The 25953-nt window shown below is 36.7% G+C and overlaps 1 long non-coding RNA gene across 1 annotated transcript; it reads left to right on the top strand.

The window, feature by feature from the left end:
* Positions 1-25405, top strand: LOC126297469 (uncharacterized). The gene is made up of 3 exons (XR_007552529.1): positions 1-91; positions 5145-5198; positions 19128-25405. It is a non-coding gene; the product is annotated as an uncharacterized LOC126297469 (long non-coding RNA).
* Positions 25406-25953: the final 548 nt, after the last annotated feature.

Raw genomic sequence — 25953 nt, 5'->3', positions numbered from 1 at the left:
TTTCATCATCTGAACTGAAGAACCAATACAACTGGTGTGCATATGAAACTTGTGGATTAAGGATAAGTCTGCAAACACTAAACACCATCCTGTAAGTTACAATCCAGGCAACCTCATATGTATTTTTACACCTGTGCAGAAGGAATTGCTGTAGGTAAAATTTTAGATAACATGGTTTGGAGATGACAGCAAACTATTACTAATTATCAATTAATAAAACAGTTAGGATCAAAATAATAATTTATTTAGAAATGACGACTGATTTCAGCCTTTATGTGGGGCATCTTCAGACTTAATGCACCATATGATTGCTACTGGAGGTGCATGGAACACTTGCGTGAACTCACAGGCTTCGACTATGGAATTGTTCTGTGCACCACTAGATGTAGTCATATACTTTGTTGGATCTGAAAATGGCCAGCATAAAGGCCAAAACCAGTCATCATTTTTAACCCTCTGCCAGGCATGCATTTTTTTATTGCACGAGCAGTCGCACAGTGCATTTTGTGCTCCACTTTCACTGCTCAGTTCTATAGTTATTTTCACACACTATCACACTAGTATTGATATTAACTAGTTTATTGTTTTTAAGAGTAGATGTAGTATAACTCAAAATGATAATAATATCAAAATAACAAATTTTGTTATGTAATTAATACAAATAATTTATTATGGTCACAGTGGAAAATACTAAGAAATAATGTTACTTATAGTGGGAAAAATTCTTTCCCACATATAGTGGGAAAGAATTTTTCATGATTTAACATGGCTGTTAATTATGCTTTATTTAGAAAAGAAGATATACGTCAAAACACATAAATGACATAATTCTAAAAAAATCTATATTTCACTATCAGCTTTGAAAATTACTATGTTCTTAGTGAATGCCTACAGAAACTGTATTATAGCAGATTACAGGCAGGTCATGTTCATTACTTAGTAATTTAAGAGATGTCAAGATTCAGATCACTAGTCATCTGAGTCTGCAGGTGTAACTTGACACTTTTCACAGGTGTAACTAACACTCATATGCTTCCTGCTAACAAAACTATTACAAGAATCACACTTTATTGCTGTGTTAATATTCTTGGCCCTTCCACAAATAACACAGCATAGCTGTTTCTTAGCCAAATGCTTCTCAACTTGCTGAGATGTTTTCCGGTACCATTGAAGGAACAGCAATAGTTCCTTGGGAAGGTTCTGAATTTTGGCTCTTTCTATTGGATGCGGTTTCATGTAGTCATGAGCCAGGGTATTCAGAAATACTCTTCTTGTATCCTTTCGATTTTGTCCATTGGAGTAAAAACGGATCTTGGCTTTGATACCTGCAATGTCTATCAGACTGAAAAAGATTACCAAGGCCACCTTCTTGTTATGTGCGCCACACATCTAGTCGATTGTATCAATGCCACACTTAGTGGCATTGTAATCTAACACAATCTCTGGCTTTCGAGAATCTTCATCGATAATACCTGAATCGTGTATAGTTGAAAATAATAAAGCCCCCTTTTCCTTCTTTGGTACATACAAAACCAACAACAAATCGTTTTTATATCCAAAGAGCGATGAATCAGGTACTCAATTTTTCTTAGGCAGGAATTCCAAGGGAATTTCTTGTTTATTCTTTCTGAATGTCCCAATACATGTAAGCCTTTTATCTAATAGCGACATAGCCAAGGGGCAACTTGTATACCAATTGTCCATAGTTATATTCCACTAAATCCCTCTATATGACTCACAGGTCTGTGAAATATTTCTGATGCTGAATTTGAGACTGCTTTCCACAATATACCTCAAGGTTGCTTGTAAAAAATGTTTTTGCATCACAAAGTGCAAATATCTCAATGCCATATTTGGCAGGTTTGTTGGGGATATATTGCACAAATCCACAATGACCATGAAAAGCTTGAAGTTCCTCATCAGTGGTTACAAACTCACCAATGCTGTACGTAGTTTTGCAATTGGTTGCAAACTCATCCAGAATCGAATGTATGGTGCCAAACTTATCAGCTCTTCTCTTGTGCTTTTATCGTTGAAACGAATGCAATGCTACAAGAAGGAAAACTGCTTGTAGCTCATCACAGCTCTCCCAGTTTGGATTCCTGATCCATCAGTATTCCATAGTTCCATTGCATTTGTGTGGTTTGCTTTCTTAATTCCGAAGAAGTAAAGTAACCCAAGGAGTGCGAGTATTTCACTTCTCTTCATTTCATTTTTGTCTCTTTCTCTCTGATAGTCAGACAGTTCTGGTTTGAGCTGAATATATTTGTTTGTACATTTCACAATAGTATCAATCATTTCCATGTTAATTATCATGAGCAATCCAGAAATCTTGGTTGCTACATCCCTGGCAATAGCCTTGGGTCCAGGAAAAATATTTACAATATTTTTCCTTCTCGCTTTGCTTGTGACAGAGCTAGTACTTTTCCTCCATTTAGAAGTTTTGTCTCTTCCCACAAACCAATCATGAATAGAACCTGGTTGACAATTATTGCCTTCATTTTCATCTGACTCATACTTATATTGAACTTGGGCCATTTTCATACAAGGGGCTGAAAGACATTTGATTTAGGATATCAGCACCATCATTGGCATTGGTGCTAGGTCAACACTGTTTTTTATGTCTTTTTGCAGCACAGTATTCTTGGTACATATTAGTCTGAGCATTACATAGTCTGCATTAAGTTGTTTTAGTCTGATGTCTGTTGTACTCTTCCATCTCGGGGTTAGGGAACTCCTGCTATGTTAAATGTTACAGGATTCAAGTTGGCTTCTTACTTTGGTAGAGAAAATATGGAGAAAGGAGAAGTTGCTACATTTGTCTGAAACTGTTTTGATGTCAAGAGCATTGATATTAATAAATTTTGCTCAGAGCAGCACTTATAAGCTTGTGCAACAGAAGTAGTATCTCATAATAAGTCCTTAATAATAGTAGATATATACAGATCACCTTCAGGAAATTTTAACCTCTTTATAAAACATCTGGAAGCTTTGCTGTTCCATCTCTATGGTAAAAAAAAAAAAAAAAAAAAAAAAAAAAAAAAAAAAAAAAAAAAAAACCAAGGAAATAGTGGTTGCTAATGTAAATGCTCTGTTACTGCTATTGATAATATCTTTGTTGACAAATCTAGGGAACAAAGTCATATCACAAACCCAATAGTAAATGTGCTATCTGATCATGACATGCAGCATCTTGTGTTAAGTGTTGAAACTTATCAGGATAAAAAATCTATTAAATCTGAGAACAGGAGGGTAATAAACAAGTCAAAAATTCAGAAATTCAGGAAACTGCTCAAAGACATGAACTGGATAGATGTTTACAATACTTCTGACTCAAATGGAAAATACAAAGCATTCATTAATAAAGGTACCTCAACTTTTGAAAATTGTTTTTCCATAAAGGTAACCCAAGTCACATAGAAGTCGAAAGATAAAACATGGATTACACAAGGAATAAAGACATCATGTGGGATAAAAAGAAAACTGTATCTACTATCTAGGAACAGCTCTGATGTTAGAATCATAATGCATTACAAAGAATACAGCAAAATATTGAAACAAGTAATCCAGAAATCGAAGCAGCTTTATTATAAGAAAAAGATAATTACATTAGGCACAAAATAAAAAACTGTATGGGATATAGTGAATACAGAGACAGGTGGGGCCAAAAAGAGAACAAGTACGTGTAGTGTTGCAAACCTCTTAAACAAGTACTTCATTTCTGTTACTGACAGTTTGGAGTTATCATATTTGGTGAACAGTGCAATGGAGCATCTGAGGTCCGTCTTTAAAAATAACTTCAGTAAAATGGAAATGACACTCACATCTCCCACAGAAGTAGCATCCATCATAAAATCCTTAAAATCTAAGTATTCTAATGGGTATGATAACATATCAACTAAGTTAATCAAAGAGTGCTCTTGCAATTCGAGTTCTATCTTAGGTTATTTGTGTAATCAATCTCTTATCAGGGGAACATTTCCAGACTGGCTAAAATATGCTGAAGTTAAGCCTCTTTATAAGAAGGGAGATAAAGAGATACTATCAAACTATCGACCAATTTCACTTTTGCCCGTTTTCTCAAAAATATTTGATAATGTTGTGTTCAAGCAGCTCCTTAGGCATCTGACTGCAAATAATATACTGTCCAAGTCACAGTTTGGATTTCTTAAGGGTTCTGATATAGAGAAAGCTATTAACACTTACAGAGAGAATGTACTCAATTCATCAGATAATAAATTAGAGGCTACTAGCATTTTCTGTGACCTGCCAAAAGCTTTTGACTGAGTGAACCACAGCATTCTCTTAAGTAAATTAGAATATTATAGTTTCACTGGCAATGCAGTTCAGAATCTGTAAGAGATTTCCTTCCAGCACGTGTATAACATATGAAGACATGCAGATCGAAGAGGCTGACAGTGTTACATTTCTGGGATTACAGCTCGATAATAAATTCAGTTGGGAAGGGCATACCACAGAATTGCTTAAGTGCCTAAACAAGTCTGTATTTGCAGTGAGAATGATGTCAGATGTAGGAGATACAAATATAAAAAGACTTGCATATTTTGCTTACTTTCGTTCTATTATGTCATATGGGATCATATTCTTGGGTGTCTCATCAAACTGAACAAAAGTTTGTAGGGGGCAAAAGTGTGGGATAAGAATCATTTGCAGTGTAAATTCAAGAACATCACGTAGAAACCTGTTCAAGTAACTTTGTATTCTAACTACTGCTTCTCAGTATATTTATTCTTAAATTCTTAGTAAATTGTTGCAAGTAATACATCTCTATTTCCAACAATAGCTCAATACATAGTATCAAAGACCTAAAATCACTAACCTTGGTCCAAAAAGGGGTCCAATATTCAGGAACACACATTTTCAATAAATTGCCAGCAACAAGTAAAAACTTGGCATAAGATAAAGCACAGTTGAAACAGAGTTTGAAAGACTTTTTGATAGGTAACTTCTACTCCATAGATGAATATGTTAACAGACTGTTAAGCCAGCTTAAATAAAAATGTGTTATATTAAATTTTTCACAGTACTTGGTCACAACAGTCAAGATTACATATTTTGTGTATGATAAATGTATTAATGTGCATAACAATGTTTCATTCTGACAGCATGTTAATTTGTTCCAGTTCACCACATTGTGTTCACGTATTTTGACAATCTCCTGACCAGTGATCAGGGTAGTAAGTATTATATTCAAACATTTTATATTTTTATGTTATACTTTTTGACATGTTCCACACCTACAAGAATCATCTAATATTTTGGGTGTATGGAACGAGAACTGAACCTAATGTAATCTAATGAAGACTACCACTGTTTACTTTTTGGAGTGATAGAGATTCTGTGTACCAGAGACACTAGAAAACTTGCCAAATGCTTAACAGAGGGTATTTTGCCACATGGCTACTTTTCAGCAGAAAGGTCACAAGTTCACAGCTAACTTCCATTTGCTAAACCAGAAGAGGAATCATTTACACAGTATCACTTATTGTGTAGTAGCTTTCCACTGCTAGAAAGTGGTGAAAAAGAGGAAAAAAAGTGCAGAACCACTAGTACAACCAGCAAAATAACAATAAACACAAAAGTGAAGTCTTTTGTGTAAATGTAACATACTAACGATACATTTCCAGAGCTGGGAGTAACGTACCATACAACGACACATGGTAATACGACTGAAAGTACAATACAACTCAAACCATAAAATTGTATATGGCCCTAATGGTTAGACTGATGTATACCTGTTACACAAAGCCATAACAGCATTCTGTTGACTGAGTGCCAATGCAATGACTATGCTCATATCAACCACTGAATGTCTTTCAGCCTCTCATATATTAAGTACTCATCTCTCATTTTCTGCTCAGGATCTATGTTTCTGCTGGACTCGTTTTCATGAGTAACACTACCTCTCAAAATATGTGAAACTTTTTCAACTCCCTGTATATATGTCACACCATTCATCTATACAGGGTGGAGAAAAATTGTGTCACGAAATTTTAACCCTGGATAGTTGATGCCAGTAGGAACCAAAATTACTAATGTTGTGTAGATTAACAACACACCATTTTTAAACTACAGATACTTGGTACCACACACTCCAATTGGCCGCAGGATTGCGCTGTTGCCAGATGCTCTGGACAATGCATGACTGCAAATGCTTTGCCTGCTGCAGATCGTGATGTATCCAAGATGGCCCGCATACTCGGTGGAAGTGTGCCAGCCTTCTGTTATGGCGGTGAACCCGCCGGGGTCCCAACACATTCATTGTAGTTTCATGATAAGACGACCGGGAACAAACATGTCAACAGCTGTTAGTTTGTGTACAGAAATTGTGATGGCCCTGAAAGGGTCTTTTTTGTAGCTAGGGCATTGTTTACTTAAAGGAACTGCTCGAAATGACGACCCTCTGATGCGACACAAGCTTGGTAACATTCAACGGTGTTGTGTCGAACTCTTTCTAAGATTACTGGCATTGCCCTGATGTGTTTGGTGGCATGTTGAATGTGATCCATTGATTCCTCTTGGTTTCTAGGTGGTTTGTGTCTGGGTGGGTGAACTAGAACCTTGAAGAATCCCCACAGGAAAAAGTCCGGTGGCGTAAGGTCTGGTGATTGCAGGGGCCATGTCCTATGAGGAACTCTGCCAATTACCCAGCCGTCGAAGAGTTCATTTAAATATCCGAGCACAACAAGACTCTTATGTGTGGGCGCCACATCATGCTGCAACCACATGTGTAGCCTTATGTCCAGGAGAACATCTTCCAGCAGGCCGGGTAGAGTTTCTTGCAAAAAGTGAAGGTAATTTGCCCCGGTACATCGAGAAGGTAGATGGACCAGCCCAGTCAGATAGTCACCCACATATTGAGCAAAAATCATTCCTGGTGTCTGTGGATGTACGTGACATGAGGATTTCCCCTTGCCCAGTAATGAACGTTTTCAGTGTTGTAAAGGCCATCCCAATGGAAGGTGCACTCATCGGTACACAACACCATGGCGGGGAAGTCAGGACCTTGTACAACATGTCACAGAAACCACCAGCAAAACCCTAGCTTGTGTTCATAGTCCGCCACAGGATTTAGATCTTGGACAGGGTGGAAACTAAATGGATGCTGGCTCTCATCCCTCAAAACCTCCCAGACTAACTGATGAGTGACCCCCATGTCATGTCCAACCACTCTAGTACTTGTCATAGGTGCTTCCTTGAAATGCTCGAGAACAGTCTCTCCAAATGCAGCATCCTGTAGTGTTTGAGGTCTTCCAGCATCGCCATGATATCCTACTAACGAGCCTCTTTTGCCAAGTAAACATTTTTGGGTGTGAGTGGTGTCATGCTGGGGTACCATTCCTCATACAACTGTCAAGGTTCACACACATTACTGTAGGCTACTCCATAAACAAGAACCATAACTCATTGTTCTTCAAACGAATACTATGCCGCCATGCTTACTGCATGACTAAATCACAGGTGACGTATGTGTGCTCCGAAGTGAAGCTTACATTTGAACGCCTCTGACGTGAGGTACAGACAAACAGCAAGACCTATTCAACACATGTGCATATCACGTTGGGGCAGTGACAGGGTGAGGGACATTTGTATGTGTGAACCGACAACCATAGTGCTGCTTGTGAACCGACAAATGGCAACAGGGTAATCCCATGGCCAATCGAAGCATGTGCGCCAAGTTTCTGTAGTTTAAAAATGGTGCATTGTCGACCTACATAACATTAATAATTTTCGTTCCTAATGGCATCAGCTATCCAGGGTTAAGATTTCAAGACACAAATTTTCTCCACCCTGTATAGTCATTTATTCCATCCCTCAGTGACCATAATGGTACCAAAAGATGACAGAAATAAATCTGAAATACTGAATTTAGTCTTCTGAAACTGTTTGACGGTGGAAGATAATAGTATGTTGCTTCATTTGAAGAACTGCATGAATGCTGAAATGGTAGATATTGAAATAAGTGATTGTGGCATAAAAAATCAACTAACACAGCTCAACAGCAGAAAGTCAACTGCACTCAATGAGATACCAGTCAGATACTAAGGATTATGCGAAAGAACTTACTCACCTTCTAGTAGTAGTTTATCTTACATTCCTGGAGCAATTAAGGCTACCTAGTAATTTGGAAAAAAAAGTAGAAGTCATTGCCATTTTCACAAGGGCTCATTGTGCAGATGCTTACATTGCTGACATCAATCTGTTGTAGAATGAAGGAACATCTTTTATGTTCAGCTGTTGTGATGTTTATGGAGAACAAAACTCTCCTCTATAAAAATCAACATGTATTTCACAAACACATAGGTTGCAAGACTCGCATTCCTCTATTCTTTCAAGTTCCAGTAAAAAGAGCAGTGCATTTCATCATCGGATTGTTTACTTTGTGTGAGTGCATTTTGGAGAGGTTCAGAAAACTCCTGTGACAGATGCCACAAGAGAGTCATGCATCACAGAGATTTAGTGTTGAAATTTCAAGTTTTAATGTAAACAAAACAGGAATGTCTCAGACAGATGACAGCCTGCTGGTATGATAAGGATGAACATCTAACCATGCAGAAGAGCAGGAAAGAGGGAAAGTCACCATCTTTAGTACTTGCAGGTATCATCAACACATATACCTTCTACAGCATGCTGTGAATTCCAACCAACAGTTGTAGTTCACCCCAAATGGATATTAATATTGACAGTAATTAATTATTACTACTGATTGTATACAGGGTGGTCCAGTGATCTTGACCGGACCAGATATCTCACAAAATAAGCGTCAAACAAAAAAACTACAAAGAACGAAACTTGTCTAGCTTGAAGGGGGAAAACAGATGGTGCTATGGTTGGCCTGCTAGATGGCTCTGCCATAGGACAAACAGATATCAACTGTGTTTTTTTAAATAGGAACCCCCATTTTTTATTACATATTCGTGTAGTACGTAAAGAAATATGAATGTTTTACTTGGACTACTTTTTTCACTTTGTGATAGATGGCACTGTAATAGTCACAAACATATGGTTCACAATTTTAGACGAACAGTTGGTAACAGGTAGGTTTTTTAAATTAAATTACAGAACGTAGGTAGGTTTGAACATTTTATTTCGGTTGTGCCAATGTGATACATGTACCTTTTTGAACTTATCATTTATTAGAACACATGCTGTTACAACGTGATTACCTGTAAATACCACATTAATGGAACAAATGCTCAAAATGATATCTGTCAACCTTAATGCATTTGGTAATACGCGTAACTACATTCCTCTCAACAGCGAGTAGTTTCCCTTCCGTAATGTTCGCACATGCACTGACAATGCGCTGACATATGTTTTCAGGCACTGTCGGTGGATCACGATAGCAAATATCCTTCAACTTTCCCCACAGAAAGAAATCCAGGGCATCAGATCGGTGAATGTGTGGGCCATGGTATGGTGCTTTGATGACCAATCCACCTGTCATGAAATATGCTATTCAATACCGCTCCAACCGCATGTGAGCTATGTGCTGGACATCCATCACGTTCGAAATACATCGCCATTCTGTCACGCAGTGAAACATCTTGTAGTAACATCGGTAGAACATTACATAGGAAATCAGCATACATTGCACCATTTATATTGCCACCGATGAAATGGGGGCCAATTATCCTTCCACACATAATGCCGCACCATAAATTAACCTGCCAAGGTCACTGATGTTCCACTTGTCGCAGCCATCATGGATTTTCTGTTGCCCAATAGTGCATATTATGCCGGTTTACATTACCACTGTTGGTGAATGACGCTTTGTAGCTAAATAGAACGCGTGCAAAAAATCTGTCATCATCCCATAATTTCTCTTGTGCTCAGTGGCAGAACTGTACACGACGTTCAAAGTCATCGCCATGCAATTCGTGGTGCAATCGATGTTGATGTAGCATTCTCAACACCGACGTTTTTGAGATTCCTGATTCTCCCACAATTTGTCTGCTACTGACGTGCAGATTAGCCGCGACAGCAGCTAAAACACCTACTTGGGCATCATCATTTGTTGCAGGTCATGGTTGACATTTCACATGTGGCTGAACACTTCCTGTTTCCTTAAATAATGTAACTATCCAGTGAACGGTCCGGACACCAGGATACCGAGCAGTAAACATAGCACACACCTGTTTGTCATTTTGATCACAATAGCCATACATCAACATGATATCGACCTTTTCCGCAATTGGTAACCGGTCCATTTTAACACAGGTAATTTATCATGAAGCAAATACTGTCCGCACTGACGGAATGTTACGTGATACCACGTACTTATACATTTGTGACTACTACAGCACCATCTATCACAAAGCGAAAAAAGTGGTTCAACTAAAACATTCACATTTCTTTACGTACTATACGAATATGTAATAAAAAATGGGGGTTCCTATTTTAAAAAACGCAGTTGATATCCGTTTGACCTATGGCAGCGCCATCTGGTTTCCTCCTTCAAGCTATACAAGTTTCGTTCTTTGTAGTTTTTTCGTTTGATACTTATTTCGTGAGATATTTGGCCCGGTCACTATCAATGGACCACCTTGTATAATCCAAATAAACAAAGTCATAATATTGACACCATTTATTAACTTTTAACCATAGAGTAATATTATTGTGAATATTTGCATGTATAACCACAGATAACTGCAATGCCATGGACTTATACTCGGAAAGTAATTATTACTGTGGATAGCCAAACTTGAGCAAATCTCTGAGCATCTTGGGTGCCAGAATGATCCCATGATCCCTACCCCATCCTAATCAATAACAGTTTCAGACTTACACTACTTTCACTTCTGAAGATTTTTTGGTTGTTTCAATTCTCTCAATCACCCTCTAGCTAATATGAATTCTGAATATGGCAAGGTAGTTTGCATTCACAAAAATGATAATTTTTAACAAATACTGTTTATTAAATAACATGATTGTTTTATACAATTTTATTCTCTCCTCATTCCATTTTAACTTGCTGTATAACATGGTTAATGACAAGTCACAGTTCCTGTAGCTAACATGCATATCATCACAGCAATAATGAATACAGGCACATACTATTAATCAGAGAAAGAGAAAAGCAATATGCTGTGAGAAAATACCAGCTGAAACTTTAAAGGAAATTGAGCAATATCATGACTCACCACTCTTACCAACAGAACATATCATGAAGGCATCATCTTCGAAAATGTATTTAAAACTCTTCTACTCCCTTTACCAAAGAAATACAATGCCAAAGAATGCGAAGACTACAGGACAGTTAACTTCATATTGCACATTACAAAGGCTACATGAACACATTCATTCAGAAAATCAGAAAGAAAAATTGAGCAAAAAATGGGAGAGGATCAGATTGGACTTAGGAAATGAAAATTAAGATGAGATGCCATTGGATATGTGAGATGCCATTGGATATGACGATGATACAACAAAGAATTCTGAAAGTCAACAGGGATATGTACATCTGCTTTGTTGACTGAGAAAAGGTGTTTGAAGAGCAGACTGGGGTATCAACTTGAAGATCTTAAAAGAAACTAACATAAACTGAAAGGACAGAAGACTTACAAATAAATTCTATTCAAGACAGAGTATGGTGGCACGGATTGGTGATAAAACAGATGAAATGATCGTCAGAGAAGGTGTAAGTCAAGGGTGTTGTTTGTTATCAATATTTTTCAATATTTATACTGAGGAACTAATAGGCAATGGATTATAAAAGCAAAACAGAAGGAGAAGAAAGAATAAATACAATTAAGTATGCAGATGAGCAACACTGTTCACTGAATCAGAGAAAGAGCTACAATTTCTGATTGAGAAGATAGTAAAAGTGGGAAAAAGAATATCAAATGTGGTGAATGTGGGAAAGACCAAAGTAATGAGACTCAGGAAACCTGTAGTCTCTGCCAAAATATCACTGGAAGGATGCAAAAATATCACTGGAAGGAAAGACCTTGGAACAAGTAAAACCTTTTGCGTACTTCAGAAGACTAGTGGCAAAAGATGGAAGATGTATGAAGGAGATATGAGTAGAACATCTATGTGTAAAAGAGCTTATGAGAAGGTAAAAGATTCATTGATGACATCAGAGTGTCTGATGTAATATTATATGACAATGAATTATCAGCAGTACAACTGACTGGGGTAAAAGGCTTGGATAGTTTTACCATGTAGCCATGGAGAAAAATGCAAATAGTGAAATGGACTGACAGAATCATTGCGAGGAAGAGAGGGAGACAAAGATGATCACTTGAAATATTTGGCAACATTAAAAATTGGCAGAGGACAGAGGAAACTGGAGAGCATCCAACATATACCTGTCATAAGACAAATAATGTATATCAAATTCAACAGCAGGGCACCCAAGAAAGTGAGAGTGAGTTTTTTTATATCAAGAATCCAACAGTAGAACATTTACAATGCTTCAAAAAAAATTATATATATACGTGTCTGTGTATGTGCGGATGGATATGTGTGTGTGCGCGCGAGTGTATACCTGTCCTTTTTTCCCCTTAAGGTAAGTCTTTCCACTCCCGGGATTGGAATGACTCCTTACCCTCTCCCTTAAAACCCACACCCTTTCGTCTTTCCCTCTCCTTCCTATTTCCTGAAAAAGCAACCGTTGGTTGTGAAAACTTGAATTTTGTGTGTATGTTTGTGTGTCTATTGACCTGCCAGTGATTTTGTTTGGTAAAAGTCACATCATCTTTATTTTTAGATGTGTTTTTCCCACGTGGAATGTCCCCCCCCCCCCCCTCTCTCTCTCTCTACTGAATTCTTACCAAAAATAGTGTGTACATGATCTGAAACCTTTAGGTCTCCTTTTTAAAGTAAATTTGTAATATTTTCCAAAGCAGTGTCTCCTAAATGTTGTACTTTAAATAAGTTTTTATCTAGAAAACTGGATATAAGGGAGCCACATACACTATGTGATCAAAAGTATCCGGAAACCTGGCTGAAAATGACTTACAAGTTCGTGGTGCCCTCCATTGGTAATGCTGTAATTCAATACGGTGTTGGCCCACCCTTAGCCTTGATGAAGGCTTCCACTCTTGCAAGCATACATTCAATCAGGTGCTGGAAGGTTTCTTAGGGAGTGCTGCACTGAGAAGAGGTATCGATGTCGGTCAGTGAGGCCTGGCACAAAGTCAGTGTTCCAAAACACCCGAAAGGTGTTCTGTAGGATTAAGGTCAGGATTCTGTGCAGGCCAGTCCATGCACAGACCATGTATTATGAAAAAGTGCTCGATTGTGTTGAAAGATGCAATCGCCATTCCTGAATTGCTCTTCAATAGTGGGAAACAAGAAGGTGTTTAAAACATCAGTGTAGGCCTGTGCTGTGACAGTGCCATACAAAACAACAAGGGGTGTGTCGTATCAGCTGCCGCACAGTAGCCATCAACTCGGCGCCGCGTGCTACAACACGCGCGGCACACAGCGAGTACCGCTGGCACCGCACACGATGTCAACAACTGGCGCAAGTTAATGCGTCGTCACGGGGTTAGCGGCAGCGTACACACCACTATTGACACGGATTACCCTTGTGGCGCTGCCCTTGCCACCAGAGTGAGCAACCGTATAAGGGCACATCTACCAACACTCTGATTGGCCGAACCTGTGGATTTAAGCGAGCTCCCTGAGCCCGTTTAACCAGTTCAATCTTTACCAATGACTGTGTTACTACGCGGCTGCTGGATTCACGACGACCGAGCCGTACTGTGGCCTCCCTGGCTGGAAACTTGCGACGAGTTGGTATCGACTGGTTGGCAGTGGTTTGGACTGGTATTCTCTACTAGTGACTCTGATTTCTCCTTGGTGCTACAGCCAGCGAAGTGTTGTGTAGTCGAACTTAAGTTTTGTTTTGAGTGACAGAAGGTCAAATAAATTTGGTTATCACGGAATATTTGTTGTGTTATAGTGCACACATATGCAATGGGGTGCAAGCCCCCTCCATGACAAACATGACCACACCATAGCACCACTGCATCTGAATTTTACTGTTGGCACTACACATGCTGGCAGATGACGTTCACCGGGCATTCACCGTACCAACACCCTTCCATCGGATCACCACATTGCGTACCGTGGTTTATCACTCCACACAACATAATTCCACTGTCATTTATGAGCAGCCACTCGACCATAAAATCTAAGTTTTCTCAACTCCCACCTAACTATCATAGTACTTTCAGTGGATCCTGATGCAGTTTGGAATTCCTGTGTGACGGTCTGGATAGATGTGTGCCTATTACACATTATGACCCTCTTCAACTGTCGGTACACAGCCGAGGTCGGACTGCACGCTTATGTGCTGCACGTGTCCCCTCATGTTTCCACTTCTCTATCACATTAGAAACAATGGAGCTAAGGATGTTTAGGAGTGTGTAAATTTCATGTACAGATGTATGACACAAGTGACACCCACTCACCTGACCACATTCTAAGTCTGTGAGTTCTGCTGAGTGCCCCATTCTGCTCTCTCACAGTGTCTAGTGACTACCGAGGTTGCTGATATGGAGTGCCTGGCAGTAGACGGCAGCACAATGCACAATGCAATATGAAAAACACATGGTTTTGGGGGTGTTGAGATACTTTTGATCACATAGTGTATGTGCAATACTGATAGTTGTAATTAATCATACTGCAGTAGTGACTAACAAAATCAGAACATCATCTCATTGAAAGGTTAAGCAGAATTATGAAGAAATGGTCTAAAGAGACTGCAGCTTCTGAAAAAGAGATGAACTTTTTTCATGTTTTCTACAGAATGTTCTGCATTTCTTTGCAGATAATCAACTGGAGCATTGGCAGAACACTTTCCCTGCTCTTTAATCCAAATTTAAATTGAGTCATTTACAAGTTTCCTACATGATTTTATGGGAAGTTAAGTTTATTTTTAGTTTATGAAACATTACACTCCAAGCTCAGACTTTCCAGTCAGCTAAAATTTGCAATACAGGTAAGAGAAATCAGTACGCTGCAAGTTTGTTAATAAGTCTCCATGGAACTACAGTAACTTAGTCCTTGATGCAAAAATATTCTTTCACTCTCACTCAGAACACATTTCCATCACTTTTTATAAATCTTTTGATAACAAGATCCTCTTTATATGTTATTTAGCTTCACAACTGAACTGGGTGAAATTGCATAATCTTCAGCCAATGAATAAGCATTTATATGGAGAAGTGTTTAAATCCTTGCTCAACCTTCCCAGTTAATCTTATATGGTTTTCCTGTGGGATGTGAGGATTATGGTTTCAACAAAACCATGATCAGTTTGTTTCCTCATCCTTGTTCAAGTTAGATTTCTCAATGACCCTGGTCTCATAAAGCATTCAAAGGACATTATTCGTGGAAACTGATACTCAAGCATAATGTATGCCTCTGTTGCAATGATTAAAAATTCAATTGTTAAAAAAGTAGTGCAAGAAAATGCATTTATTGCACAAGTTGAGTACATCACACATTGTCAGATATACAGGTCAAAAATATGTACAATACTTAGAAACACTACTATCATTCAGTGAGTACAACAACAATATGCAACAGGTACAAGGTGACACATATAGCAATGATGGAAAGTTAGCACACTTCATCATTATGTCATTTATCAACTAATATGATAGCTACATGATTGTTGTACACAATTATACATTACAATGAAATGCTGAGAGGTATATTCTGAGGAACAAGATATTTCACAGACACAAGTGTATTAATGAACTTTTCTATAAACTTTTCAGTTTGGGATGCAATTTGGAAGTTAGCAAACAACTATTATATTAAACTAGATGATGACAAATAATATTTTATAGCACATAATTGAAATACAATCGCTTTATATGGTCTAAGAATTAATATATGGGCACTTTTACAAATTATGCTTTAGTCTGCAACATGAAATATATCAATATCACCAACACTTTAAAAAAAAATCCATGGCAATAAAAATATATGTATGCATTTATATATGTTGTATCATTCTCTTCTTGAGACTATGGCTTCTACTATGTGGTAACATATTTTCACATCATATTCCTTTCACAACTCTGCTATCACACTAATTGCATATTTTATTGAGACAGTGTCTCATTTTGTAATAAAAGGACAATGGGAGACAAAACAATAATTTCCATCAATATATTCTGGCCCCTTCACATTGTACATGAGATATTATAGTATGGAATAGCACATATGTCAGTTTCTGAAATAGGAAAGTAAAGAGTAATGTGTGTAAAAGCAGTGTTGATAAATATTGTGTAATGAGTAACAGAATCATGGTAACATTCTTATGGAACTGTCTTACACCAATAAGCAAACTCAACCACTACTATCAACACATTTTGTGTACGAACATTGTTTACAGTTTTAGATGGTGTAGCACAACTTGGATGCCCTAGTTTGAAAAATACATGTTATCATGGTATCACAAGAGGAACAAACAAATATGTATAATTATTACAAATAAATCTTTATATTATTGATATACATCATCGGAATTTCATTAATAAAAAAGCTGCATGAACATTATTTGTGAATTAGCTGCAAGAATATTCATAATGAAAGACAATAACTAGGGCAACTATCTTTTGTTAACTCCATTGTACTTATTCACATACATGATTTTATTATTTAAGAGGAAATAAAAGTAATATGAATGCAAACAGTGCACAGTCAAATTTTTATATCCCACCTGACAAGAAACGTTGACCCAAAGAAACTTTGCAACAAATTAAAACAGACCAGGACTCAAACTTGACACTTAACTTTTGTGGGCAATACTTTTCCTTTACTACTAAGACATTCTCAAAGTCAAATAATATGGTAGTGACTTAATCTGAATGAATAATCAGACTATGTCAATAAGTTTATTCTGTGCTAATGGAGATCATAAAACATTTTACACAACAATCCTGAAAGATACAGTTATTCTAATAATCAGAACCACTTGCTCTGCAGTTGTTCACTTAATAAATTACAAAGGAAAGAAAAATGAGATTATTGAAAGTGGCAATCCCGCCACATTTCTGCAACCCAGGACTTGTGATACAGTTGTAATATTACTATTAAAGGAGTCTTCTGTGTTATTCATTAGTTTATGACAAAGGAAGAATAGTAATATTGAGTGCATCAGCTGATTTAACACACAAATCACAACTATTGCAAGTTATACAATTTCTCAAATACTGTTGCTTTGCAGGGTATTCAGCCATTTAACAAGGTACTGCATTTTCCGTGTACACAGTATATGGTTCTTTGCAAATGGAGAACTTATCTCCACAGATGGGCAGTTCGGCACAGACAAATGGTACTATTATGATCCTCATTGTAACTGCCTTCACTGCTCTATCAGATGAAATGGTTTAAATTTAAAATTAGCTCCAAACTACAACAATGCTGATAAAATTTATTACTACAGTTGCTTTGCTGTTTCCCAACACTTGTCAATATGTCTTGCATTTGCCTGATAAAATATTAAGACATAAGGCAGACATCTCAACATGTCTTGTAAATGTGGTTTTGTTTCTAGAAATTCAAATTCAGCTGTACCCTACAGCAATTATCATTTTTTTCCATTTTTTATTAGCTTCTTTCATTAACAGTCCATACATCCAAATGTTGAGTCAACTGTTGGAAATCTCATGCAAAAGTAGAAACATTATAGTCAAACAGAGAGTTCATCAGACAGAACAAATAATTAAACATTCATACATATAAACATGTTGGGAACCATCATATCTTTGATTCACATTCCAAGGAGGATACTTTGTTTTCCCCGTATGGATCCACTGACATGAACTGATGTACTCAAGGTTTCTCATTCAGCAGTGGCAGTATAAATTTTATTCCTCACTTTCCTTACTCCACTATCCTCAAACTATATTTTTACCCAAACAATGGAAAGTCCAGGATGGAATAACAACAATATTATGAAAATGATAGATTTCTACTCATCACAGGTGTTTAGTCACAGACAGGCAAAATGAAAAGACAGCTAAACATTAACATTTTCAGCCACAAAGCCCTCTTGGACCCAATTTTTTATGCTGCCTACTGACTTAAAATGGATGGTTCTCACAAAGTACAAAACTACAGTCAGTCAAATAGTTCCTCATGAATGTCAGGATATAATGCAAGCCTACATCAAAAGTAAACTATTTTACTTAATTTCAATTGGATATGATTCCCTGAAGAAGTTGTTAGTAGCAATTGAGAGCTGTTTTACTAACATACAATAACATATTTTTATAGTTGCATCTGATATACATACATCACATATTCTTATTTTTGAAGGATTATTATAATTAAACTTTCTGTGAGATTTTACTTGCTTTGGAAGTCATAACCACAAGAAATTGCAAAAGGGGTTTTAGTCTACTGTTTGACTGAAGAAGAAAGAATAGCACTGTTCCCCACAAAAATATTCATTTATGCTTACATACATGGTGTTGACACATGTGTCACAAGAATTGAGAACTCTATTCTCTCTCTACCCCCCCCCCCCCCCCCCCCCAGTATAGGAGAAATTTTTGTATGTATTGTGGACTAAAAAAATGGATTTGTGATAATAGCTAATGTTCTTCTTGGTGGGTTCTTTTTCCAGTTTATTTATTTGTTGTTAGTGTTAATGATAACTAACACATGAAGCAGTGTAGGGTCTGTTTCGTGTAACACAGGGAAAGAAATAGGCTATAGCCTTGTTAAATAAATCAGACTAGCAATCACAGTATCTAGTATCCCAACTACATCACCACCTGACATTGGTCATGGTATACTGCTTCCAGTGAAAGTAAGATGGGTACTGTTCTTCAAGGCATTTCTGACATTGATATTATAATCCTCTTCATTAACTAAGTGAAGATCTTCCAGGCAGCAAGGAACAGAACATGTTAACTCCTTATTCTGCAAATAATAATATGTTTGTATCCTCTTCATTAACTAAGTAAAGATCTTCCAGGCAGCAAGGAACAGAACATGTTAACCTCTTATTCTGCAAATAATAATATGTTTGTATCTATTCTGTGTTTACATTGTCAATGAAAATGAAATAAAACTAAAATTGAACGATGCCTCAGAACATGTATACTTTGTAATTTGTTGAATTCCAGAGTACGCTTGCTTTGGCCCCTTAGTAACCACATTTACTGTCACCAAGTGAGGAATGCAACAGAACTGCAGAGGAAGAATACTGGCATGGCTATCCTAACAAAGGGTTGCCTCATTTTCTGGTGAATGCCATAAAAGTTGTAACAAGGTCAGATAAATTTCTTATTAGTATTTCCAAATTAGATACTGAGCTTATGATTCTCTTCAACAACATTACCCACTATACCCCCTACATTGGTCAAATTGCTTGGTACCATTTAATATTTTGAACTAAATAAGAAAGATGGCTGTAAAGCACTATAATTTTCAACGCAAAACAACATCTGATTTCTAAAAACATAGTTCAAGCCCATTTCATCACTTCATTCCTATAAATAATAGAAAGAGATTCAGGCATAGGGAAAAGTTGAAGTTTGTAATTATAAGTTATAAATTGCATGTGATGGGTGTAGTTCAAGGTATATTGGTCAAACTGGTAGAAATTTTGAGATACATTGTAAGGAGCACAATAAAAACTCACACTCCAAATCAGTGTAAGTACCCACCCACAGGAAATTGGGAATTCAATTACAGTTCTCCCCTCTAATCTTCAGATAATGCATCGAGAAACAAAGGGCTATACATTTAATAGTTTGGAAGAATTGGAAATTTATTACTCCTGAAAAAAATTCCTGGTGAAATACTCAAAGCACATATGAATTTATGCCACAGACACAATTTGGCGAGTTTTGATTGTTTAAATAAGTAGTTTATAGGTTACCAGAAGCATATTCTCTTCACATCACCTTTAGATGTCAGTATATGCATCCCCTGGCTCATTGGAGGATTAGTTTATTAAAATTATACAGCCACTTTTCACCCTTCTCATTGACACACACCACTCGGCCACTCTCTAACTTCGCGCATGCGCTATTTTCCGCACAGCCTCACAACAGCATTCTGCCAGTTTAGCTCAGTTTGATGCCATGCTACCTGCATAAGCAGTCTACATATAAGGTATGTGTTGAGCCTTGCTTCTTTCTTTCTGGTTTCTGTTTGAAGTTAGGCTATGTTTATTTGATTTTGTTTATTTGGATGTTCTTACGGCACCTATGGTTTTTCCAGTTTCTTTCGTTTTTCATATTTAATGAGATATGCGCTTCTTTTACAGGTTGCTTTTTGGGCCCAGTCATTTTAACTTGGACCACCGCTTTACAGCGAGTTACTTATTTTTATTGATTTGATGATGAATAATGGGACTTGTCTACATCTGTTTTTCCTGTACACTACAATGACTTAAAATAAAAGATAAGTATACTATTCATAGCAGCATTATGTGATTCTGATCACTTATTTTTATAAATTGGTTATTCTGAAGAGTAAATAGGTTATTCCCCCAATGTACAGATTACTTGAAGATGCATATTGAGAATGCAAAACTGGTCATGGCCTTTCAGTAGAGGACTTTAACAGCCTGATCGTAAGACCATTTATTCAGCATTATAATTTTCAACTGATCTGATGCTGATGATTGTTAACTAGTTACTTACAAGTAAATTATTATAAATGAAAATGATGGTTTCACATTGCAATTAATGTTTGCTGTTCTGGAACTTCCCAACAGGTAAGAATGGCTCATGAGGATTTCCGGCAAAAGATAAGGCTCCAAGCTGGCGGAGTCCCAGTCAGCACACAGTTTTTATCCACAAGTAAATATCAAAGTGTAATGCTGATTGCTTATACAGTTTCAGAATAAATTTAAAAAAATAAAAATAAAAAAATAAAAATAAAAACATAAACTAGAACTGAAACATACTTTTAAGAAAGTGCTTGAAGGGTAGTATGTGATGATGTATTAAATAATTGAAACAGTCTCCAATTACTTCAATAGAATGAAAAAGTTCAAAGTGATATCATTTTCACTTTCTGCTGAAATGGTGGCAATTACTATTTACAGAGCCATTTGTAGCTGTCATAAAGCAGCTGGTGGTAAGTACAGGCATTCATAATTCTACATACAGTGAAGTCATCTACCCCAGAAATGTTTTGTAAGGCACAATGGCATGTGTGGTTCATGAAGAACGTACTACATTTCACCAGAAGTAAAAATTACTGTACTGACTTTAACAATGTTAAATTTTATCACTTTCTAAGAGGTGCTATGGGAATTTTGAAGAAGCCAACAATTGAGTCAACGAACTTATGGATACATAAGACTGAAGGATGAGAAGTGTTGCAATAGCAAACACAAATAATGGAGTCACCTGCTACATACATGTCAATGATGATTAGTCTGTAAATGATTTCTCAGTTCTCTCATTCCCTGATGGGTATTAACTTGGGGTCATTCTTTCGTCTCCCACAAACAAAAATGGAAATTTTGTGAAAGCCAGTTTAACACACACACTACTGAAACATGTAGAAGCTGCTTTGTCGGAGAAATTTTCAAAATAACCTGAAAGAATATAAACTGAAAATTTCTAAACATAGAGATCCTTGAAAATATGTTTACATTTTTGGTCAATAAAATATCCCTAATGATTTTGGTGACAAAAACTGTGTGTATTCTTGAATATTATTTTTTTGAGATATAATGTTGTTGCACAGAATGAAGCAGATTAAAATGAGAGCTGAAGTTTCAATCAAACTTTAAAAATTCAAGGGAGCAAATGTAGTAAATAAAATGGCTGAAAGCTGGTCAAAATATTGGTTCTTATTTAATTTCATTTCTAAATATCACACTGCACTATAGCCCAAGAGGATTTCTTTTATGCCGACACTGGCTGCAGAAATGTGTTGAGTTTGATTTACAAATATTTATGCATTTCTGCATAATATTCCTAATTTAATGTTTGTGATACATAAGACTAATAACAAATGAGGCAAGCTGCCAAGGATAATTTCTGTTATCAGGAACTTTTCTGTTATCAACAACTTTTATGGAGCTATTCTTAAACAACAGTCTAGGTATTACAGGCTAACTGCTGGGCCGGTCTTACAGATATGTGGAACTAACGTGTGTTGTCTACCAGCATTAAAGAATAAAACTGAATATTATAATCATAACAATTACTGGTTTATGTCTGTATCGTTGCAACAAGCCTGTGAGTAAGAAGAACAAAACATTGGTGGGCATATAGAACGAAAATCTTATTACAGTTATTTTGCATATTATAATTTTGATAATATAACATGAATTTTTGACATTTGATTGTTTAAAATTCTATCAATCTTGACTGGCTTGTACAGTGTTCTGTGTTTCAGTGATATCTATGTCACTGTAAATATAAAATATGTTGAAACATCTATAACTGGTATTGTCAACACAACACATTATCACATATGTAATAAGAATATAACATTTTATAAACATTACAAAAGAAGAACAGCATCTGCTTATCATATATTGAAACAGTTGGTACAAGCCTGCCCCCCCCCCCCCCCAAAAACACACACACACACACACACACACACACACACACACACACACACACACACACACACACAGAGAGAGAGAGAGAGAGAGAGAGAGAGAGAGAGAGAGAGAGAGAGATGTTAAATCTCTAGCTTTCAGAACGTTTCAAGCTGCTTGTCATACAGGGAACAGAAATAGGTAAAAGAGAGTTTTACAGATATCTGAAGGAAGAATATTTCACCTTTAATCCTAGAGGTGAGAGCTAAAATTTTACAGTTTCTCTTTATTTCAATTTTGTGTGTGCCTACTAATGCAGGAACTGTTCGAATAGCTTTGAAAGATAAAGATTCAATACAAATTTCCCCATTTGTGCATGAACCAGTAGTGTTCTAATTTGAGCTGTTGCAACCACTGGTAAGTTCACACTTTTCTTCAGTCTTAAATAATGCTAACACTTACATTTAACTTTATATTTTTAATTTAAACACATGAAATGTTACTTTCTCACTCAATACAAAAACTTACTACTACAAAGGGTGAGTGCCAAAAGACACATATTTATGTTTTCATTCTTATTTCTGGAGTACATTATGGAGTCAGCAATTATAAATGAGACTTGTTCTTGAATCAAAATAGAAAAATCAATAATTCAGTACCACACTTATGGGTATGCTCAGGACCTTTTCTACATAGCACCTTCAACTGTCCACGAGTTCCTTCTGTTTTGTTTTCACATACACAAGAAAGCTGGGTAGTAAGCAGTAATGCACAGTTTCTTTCGCTGGTTTCCTAGCTTAAGACTTTCACAGTAGGACGATTGAGAGAGTTCAGAATGAGCAGTAGCCTCAAGCCATTATATGGGGAACTATGAAAAGCATTCAACACACTACAGATGATTACTTCCATTCTCATTTAAATTTTCATTAGTGCTAAATGATTTCATAATTAATTTCTCATACAGTTACAATAAGAAAATTACTTTTTATGGTTATGGCTACAAACCAATACTTTTCTGTGTATTTAGATAGAACATGACAGCATTGCCCGCTTCTGTGGTGGAGGTCAACAAATTGTAGAGGACTCATGTAGTTCCTTTACCTCATGCTGATAGGGTGGCTCCATGAGAGAAATCATTTTCACTGGCATATTGGGTTTGCTGCACAGGAAAGGTAATGTTCCAAAGACAAATTGTTTAACTGTGTTCTAAGCCAAAGCAAAACTACCCAGCAATATCTTACCAAGAGAAGGTCACTAGTAAGTTCTTCATTCAATGGAAACATTAAATTAACCGGTGTTCTACTGATTTTAAGTTAATCCCATTTCCAACAATGCAAACATTATATTATGCTTAATATACACACACAGCCACTGGTTTTTACAGTAACACATTAGGTACAAATAAACTTACGAACAATGCAGTTCTTCGTGGCTATAGTCGTGGATAAATATTTCATGCATTTGTTGCCACTTCAATCTCTGAAACATTTACCCACACACGTAAGAAGTTGTAAGCTGAGATTAAATAATGGCCTACAAGATGTCTAGTGCTGCACTTGTAAGCAAACTGTGTATGTACAGCTACATGAAACAGCCTGAAACGGGGAGCAAACATTATGATGAAGATTTCGTCACTGAAATGTATGCTTTCATAATTTGAAAAACTATGCACATGAAAATAATAATTTTGTGTTATGTTATAACTCTACATATTTGCTGTTTAGTAGATACATTGTGGTAACTAATGATCAGTCAAATTCATTAACTACTAGTGTAAGTTAATCAACTGCCAATGGATCCATTAACTGTTCAATGAAGTAATACAACACAGTTAACTGTTCTGTTCCAATAACAACAATCAAACATGTCTCATTTGTATTTGCACTCCATTCCCTACAAATTAAATAATTTAATCATGGCCTAAGACTGAATTTGTCGACAGTCTGCATATTACTGAAATTCTGTGTAGGTTGTCACCATTTGCTTGGAAATGTACTCTTACACCTATTCTTCTGAGCTACTTAGAATTATCAGTTCTTCTCTCTGTCTTCAGAATACACAAATACACTTTGTGTGTGTTTTCACCACCCACACCCCTACAGTTTTTCTATTTCATGTATAACAATAAATCTAAGCAGAAGTACTAAGTAACAAACAGATTTGAATTAATTATATAATTGTACTTAAAAACTGCATCAGCATGTGTTCTATAGGTACACTACTTTAAATATAACACAAATAAGACCAAGACACGAAATTTTTAAAAATGTCTTTGTTTTACAATCGCTAGGACAGTGACAAAGGCATACTACATTCATTAAAAAATTACTTAAGAGCTTTAAAACTTGTTTGGTGTAGTGAACATAGATGTTTCTGAAAATAAAATAACACATTTAATGCATGACAATATTTATCACAAACATGGGAGAAGTACTTTAGCCTATTATAATTTTCTATAAAGTTAGCTGTTTCACAACTGACATTTCAAATACTCTATCTTAATACTGTTGTTTTGTTTCCACTTTACCCTGTACAAGCCAAATTCTGATCACAGTTTACAGCCACATTTGCACATCCTGAAAGTAAAAACTTCAATGCAAAGAATGTGTCTGAAAAAATGTTACAAAACAGTATTGTATGTGCACATTAAAAGTACATCTATCCACACAAAACATATTAATTCTCTGTTTCACTCTTAACTTACAAAATAATTTTGTCAAGCAAATCTAGCCTCTCTCCTGTGAAGTATGAACAGTTTAGTCACTGTAGTTTTAAGAAACACTGGACTTTGTAAGAAACAGAAGTGGGCCATCAGTCATCAGGCAGAACATAAGGTACAATGCTAGGGAAATGTTCCCCTAAGAACTTACGTAAACACGAACAAGTACACGTGGGTTCCCTCCCCCCCTCCCCCCCTTTCCCTCTTCCCCCCCCTCCCCCCCCCCCCCCCCACACACACACACGAGAGAGAGAGAGAGAGAGAGAGAGAGAGAGAGAGAGAGAGAGAGAAAACAGCAAAAATTCAGTGAGATGAAACACATAAGCAAAACATTGACTGTAAGTGTACATTTTAAATGACTGAGTGTGGTAACAATGAAGAAATGCTCAGGGTTCAAGTTGCTGCCATGGCCAGGTACTAGTAAATAGAATCTGTCACTGCTTTTTCTTTCAACTATGTTGTGTGTGTGTGTGTGTGTGTGTGTGTGTGTGTGTGTGTGGGCGTGTGCAAGTGCATAAACGCACACAGGAAAGGGGAGGAGGGCACAAATGCAAGCGCACACACACACACACACACACACACACACACACACACACACACACACAAAGCACATTTGCTCATATATATCCAGGGTGTTCATAGTTAAAGTTCCAGAACACTGTAGAAAAAGAACCACTGCTCAGAATGACATCAAATTTGAACAGAATATTATTTGTGC

The sequence above is a fragment of the Schistocerca gregaria genome, chromosome X (assembly GCF_023897955.1).
Source record: "Schistocerca gregaria isolate iqSchGreg1 chromosome X, iqSchGreg1.2, whole genome shotgun sequence".
Classification (NCBI taxonomy): domain Eukaryota; kingdom Metazoa; phylum Arthropoda; class Insecta; order Orthoptera; family Acrididae; genus Schistocerca; species Schistocerca gregaria.
Note: the sequence above shows the minus strand (reverse complement) of the source record. Positions and strands in the feature narration are given on the sequence as shown.